This window comes from Poromitra crassiceps, assembly GCF_964638095.1.
Source record: "Poromitra crassiceps genome assembly, chromosome: 10".
Lineage (NCBI taxonomy): Eukaryota > Metazoa > Chordata > Actinopteri > Beryciformes > Melamphaidae > Poromitra > Poromitra crassiceps.
The window spans coordinates 51,932,731-51,938,730 of NC_139631.1; positions in this window are offsets into that span (position 1 = coordinate 51,932,731).

The window sequence follows — 6,000 nt, forward strand, 5'->3', positions numbered from 1 at the left end:
CCAGGTTCCTGAAGACGAGCAGTTAGTCCCAGTTTTCCAGTCTGATAACTGTAAGTAGCAGCTTATCCTGTTATATTTATGGAGGTGGCAAGAGTCCCGCAACAGTGCATCAACACTTTGTGGAATTACACACATCCTTTATTTATGTCTATATGTTTCTGAATGAGAGCACTGAAAAGACGGCTCTGTTTCACCATAACAAGCAGATCTTTTTTGCAGGTGGAACCACTCAGCGTGCGATCACCCCTACAGCTTATTTTCTTTTGGTTTGAACCATCGTAGAATAGTTCACGCTCTATGCACTTTTGTATTTGGGTCGTTTAAATTCACACTGCTTGTAAACTAAGGTCACATGGATTTGCAGAGAAGAGGGAGTGTGTTAGGATGATGTCATCATTCCTACTATGATGTCATAGATCTCTGATGATGTCGCAGACGGTGATGATGTCATGATTGATAAGTGTCTTAAATCATGTCTCGGGTGGCCTTACTGATGATGTCACTACGCAGTGTGATGTCATAGTCGGGACCTATAAGATTGTGCTCTGCAAGTCCTCTGTAGTTGTTCATAGACTAATCTCATGACAACCTTCTGCAACAGTTCCCATCTTCGAACCTTGCAGACTCAGCTATCAAGTGCTACAGCGTTCCTAGTTATCGAGACTTCAGTTACCAAGTGTGTCTTGGACATGTCTCACAGCAACCCTAACAGGGTGTCAAATCTGATTCCCTTCCCCGTAACTTGAGCTGCTGGTCATGTAACTTGAGCTGGTGTCATGTACACTGTAAAGGTTAAACATCAAGCAAGCCTGCGGTGGTGGGTGGAAGAGCACCAACTAGGCCTAAATAATGGCAGTTGATGTGGGCCCACGAAAGCTGTGTGTTATAAAAATGACTTCCTACCAAACTAGCTGTGCACTAACGAGATCAGATAAGGGAGGGTGGGAAAATATTAGTAAGTTAAGCGGTTTAGACATCAGTGCTAAACAGCAACTGTAATGTGTATTCAAACATTACCAATAGAGAGGCAAAGTGAACATCACTTCCTGCTTCAGCACTGTACCAGAGATTTTCTTCCGCAATTTATTTTCCCATAGACATTTCATAAAATGCTTATAAAAATAGTTTTACTTGGTCAAACCAAACGGTTCAGCTATATTTAGAATCGGGAGAGACCATAGAACATTTCACTCAGACCACACAAAAAAAACGACATCAAAAAAACATTTTCTTTAACCCGCATTTTTTTTTTAACATTTTGGTCCAAGTGAAATGTTAAGCGATCTCTCCTGTTTCTAAATATATCTGAACCGTTTGGGTTGTACAAATAAAACTATTTTTATAAGCATTTTACAAAATGTCTATGGGAAACTAAATGGCGGATGAAAATCTCTGGTTCAGTGAAGCAGGAAGTGACGTTCCACTTTGGCTCTCTATACTGTCATCATTGCATTATACCAATGAGAATCTTGCGAGGCCATGCTCATGTAGGAGTCTAAATAAAAGTGCTTGTGACATGACATCGCACGCTTTGACTTACAACTGAACATTTAGAAAATAGCTACATATACAGTATAGCCTATATCGAGTATCATGTCATTCAACCTAAAAATACAGAGATATAATTTTTGATCCATATCGTCCAGCCCTATATGGATGAATGTATGAATGAATCCTTCAAATGAGAAGAAGTATTCCCATTACAGACGTGGATGGCTTGTGGTCGTGACATCATCATCTTCATCATTATGAGCATCATCTTCACCATCCTCTCTAACCGTGCTGCTCCACTGTTACAGAGACCTTCACTGGTAAGATCTTCAGAGAGTGTTCATTCAGAGTGTAAATGTTTGGAAACAGCGGCTCAGTGAATCTGTCTGTGAAGGTATATATGTGTGTGTTATTAACAGGATCAAAGAATGCCAGCTGTCCTCTGTTCCAGTCCAGGTGCACCCTGATCCTCTGGATCTTCTGCCGCACTGGGAGACCAATGGCTTGATGTGGTGGACAGGCTGCTCTGTATTCACCATCATAGAACCATATTCTCCATAATCCAGACAGTATGTCTCCCTTCCTCTGGGCTGACTCTGCTGCCACACCCACCATCCACTCTGTACTGTCTCCAACCTCAACATCCCAGCTGTGAGTTCCTGAGTTGAAACCCTCAGATCCCACAACAGAGTAGGGGCATAACCTCTCTGGGTTGTCAGGACGCCATTGTCTCTCTCCACAGCTCACACTGGTCAGATCTTCAGACAGGGTGAGGCTTGCATGGGCAGTGTTTGGGTCCAGAATCACAGGAGAGTAGGAGACCATCTCCTTCATCTTGTTCCAGACTGTGAAGCTCAGGTTGCCCAGGTGTTTGGCCTCGTCTATCAGAGTTCCTGAGACCCCCTGTGGATCCTCCGGCAGGCGCTGGACTCTCTCCGCTGTAGCCTTGTAGCTCTTCAGGAACGGGATATCCTGAGCTTTCAGCTCCTTCTCTATGTCTCTCAGTGTGTCTGAAAGAACTACTATCTCTCTCCTCAGAACCTCAAGGTTCTCCTTCATCGTCTGACTCTTCTTCTTCTCTTCCTCCCTCAGTGCAGCGATCCTGACCATCTCTTCCTCTTGGAGAAACCGGTGAAGCTTCTTAAACTGGTCCTTAATCTGCGTCTCTGTGCATCGGGCCTGGACCTTAATGTAATCCGCTGTTTGATTACAGATTCCTCTCACTCTATTAAACAGCTTCAGTTTCTCCTTTAAGGACTTCAGTGATTCCTTGATTTCCTGCTTGTGATCCAGTGCAGCTTCGTCGATGGGCTTGAATATGTGGTTGGTGTGTGTTCCTGAATGCATACAGACGACACACACTGGCTGCTGATGGTCCAGACAGAAGAGCTTGAGACTCTCAGAGTGCAGACTGCAGAGAAGCTCAGATCCTGCTGACGTCATTTTCTTTCTGAGTGAGGCTAAAAACAAAACAGACAAACAGCTCAAACAGGAAGTTAGTCGTGGCACCACTCCCTCTTCTACAATGTTCTGGAAAGTTACGATGGTTTGTGTTTCTTCTAAAACTCCTGAGTCAGCAGCAGGTTGAAGTGTCAGTATTCCAATATGTTGCTGGTCTCTACTCTACTACTTGGCCATGTCTGCTGAATAGGTTTGAGCTGACTCCACTTTATCAGGAGGTTAATATAGTTTGTCTACTCAAATGCTGACAGGTAAGGAGTTAAGAAGCTTCTTAAGGAGTTAAGAAGGCTCCAAAGAAGTGTTTCCCAAACGCCTTCTTAACAGCCTTCTTAACACATCGCTAAAGAAGGCTCTTAAGAAGCATCTTAACTGGAGCTGTCCACCATCTCGATGTGAGAGGTCCTCTGCGGCCCACTAGATGGCACTCTGAGCACACCAGTGGGCCACGACCCAGTGGTTGAGAAACACTGTTGTAGAATAACCTAATCGTGGTCATGTTAAACAAGAACTTCTTCTATTAAACATTATTTATTTCAGACTGCAGTTCAAATTACTTTATATACACAGCATACAACAAAACAGAGAAACACTACAGAATTTAAGCGACCTTGGGTTCTGTGAAAGGTGCTATATAAATCCACAACATTCTTATTATAAAAGGAATCCATTCTGATTAGAGGAATATAGCCTACGGTAAAACATTTAAAACACAAGTAACCATACATAGAGGGGAGATTTTCAAGTGCTCCCCAATTTTAAACACTAAAGGGTGCATGAAAGAAAGGAAAAAGGGAAAAACACAAGAGGAACAGTGGACACAAGTATCTCCTTTTGCCTGAAGCGGCTGGATCTGCCAGTGTTTCGTCATTAAGAAGGTGTTAAGAATGCCCCAGACCCTTCTTACAAAACCTTCTTAATGAAAGGTCATCTTAGCGCTAAGAAGCTTTTGGGAAACGCAGCCTTCTTAACGAAAGATAATTTTAGGCTAAGAAGCAATCGGGCAACGCGTTGGCTTCGTTGGCTTCTTACGGGAGCCTTAAGAAGGGTCAAAGAAGCTTCTTAGCGCTAAGAAGCTTTTGGGAAACACAGCCCTTAGTAGTTAACCATGATGTTTTGACAACTGGATAAATAAAGTTGGTTTTAGCGTTGCACCTCTCCAGTGCTTTCTAGATGTAGTATTTTTGGCCGCACCTGCTCACAGCTGGTTGAAGGGCTGTCCTTCCCTCTCTACACTGTCCCAGTATTCCCAGTATTACCTCCTGGAGCTGTCCTCTCAGTGGAAGTCGTGAGTTTGCTCTGAAGGTGAGTGTTGTCGTCTGTCTCTTGGTCTGAAGGTGAGTGTTGTCGTCTGTCTCTTGGTCTGAAGGTGAGTGTCTGTCTCTTCTCAGTGAGGAGCAGAGCAATAATCATCTCTGTTTCCTGGCTTGTCTCCGGTAACAGGTAACGTAATTATCTCCGCCCCCACGGCTCAGATAACCATCATGTTGCAATCATGGGTTTAGTGGGAAATACAGAGGTGACGTGAGTAAACTATCCAAGGTGAGTAGTTTACCAACCTTGTGTCCCTTCATTGTTTTATATAGGTGATCTGTAAATAGGTGAGTAAACTATCTGCATCATTTCAAAGAGGTGGATAAACTGCGTTTACTTGCATTTACCCTCCACTACGCCCCTGGTTGCAATTACATGTTCCAGCGGACGGTTTAATCCCAGTCAGCGAGGTATGTCAACCAGGGGTGGAGCGACCCTATCAGCCCAGAGGGGGTAAGCTCTTAGGGGGGCCCCATCAATTTTTTTTTTTTTTTTTTTTTTTAAGGCCAGGGCAGGCTGCGAAGAAAAATTTGCCTTTTCTGCATGTTTGAATCGGTTTTAGCCATATTTAGACGAATATCTCATTTTAAACACACCAATGTTATAGAGGGTATGCACACCCACTGGAACACGCCCCCTCAATCGGGAATGAGTGTCAAAATGAGTGTCAAGTTCCTCCCTGAGCAGCAGGTGTCAGTTATCTAGGCTGATTACTGCATTCAAGCTCAGTCTTGCTGTGACTCAGTGGGCGTGACCCTGCAGTGACTTCTGCCTCTGTGACATCACATGCATACCCTCTATTGTCTATTGATTGAATTCCTCTCACACTCACACCACTGACTTTATTAAATAAAGTAATTTGAAGTCACAACTGTAAAATAGCTGATAGCCCCTATATCCGAAAACACAATTTGTCACTCATTGAGCCAAGTAATATTATGTCCAAGAAAGACTACAGTGAAGCCACTTTACAGACAAGCTTGTTCTGAAGAAGAAAAATAAAAACACAGGTTGCTGGCCTGCAATTTGTTTTTCTTTTGATGGGGCCCCCCTGCCCCGGTGTACGCTCCGCTACTGATGTTAACTATCAAGTCTGAACTCTGAACAACCCCAATGTGGAAAAAGCAGCATTTTGTAGGCCTATTGCAAGCCTGTTGCATTCTTTATGTGTCTGAAGATGGCAATCTTAATTAGTGTTGGGGGTAACTCATTACAAAAGTAACATATTACTTTTAGCAGTAAATCAGTAATATAACTTATTACTTATAGGATTTCAGTAATATTATCCCAGTTACTTTGTCAAGTAACTCAAGTTACAAATTGATTACTTGCCCAACACTGATCTTAATATACAGTATGCTGACAGACCAACTGTTACAATCCTATTCTTATAGAGAGGCAAAGTGACCACCTACTTCCTGCTTCAGCACTGTACCAGAGATTTTCATCCGCCATTTATTTTCCCATCCACATTTTGTAAAATGCGTATAAAAATAGTTTTACTGGTTCAAACCAAACAGTACAGATATATTTAGAAACAGGAGAGATTGCATAACATTTCACTGGGACCATAACGTAAAGAAAATTCAGGTTTATGTTGTTTTTAGTTTGGGTCCGAGTGAAATGTTCTATGGTCTCTCCCGATTATAGCGTTAGCTGAAGCGTTTGGTTCGACGAAGTACAACTATTTTATACGCTTTTTTTTAAATGTCTATGGGAAAAAAATTAATCTCTGGT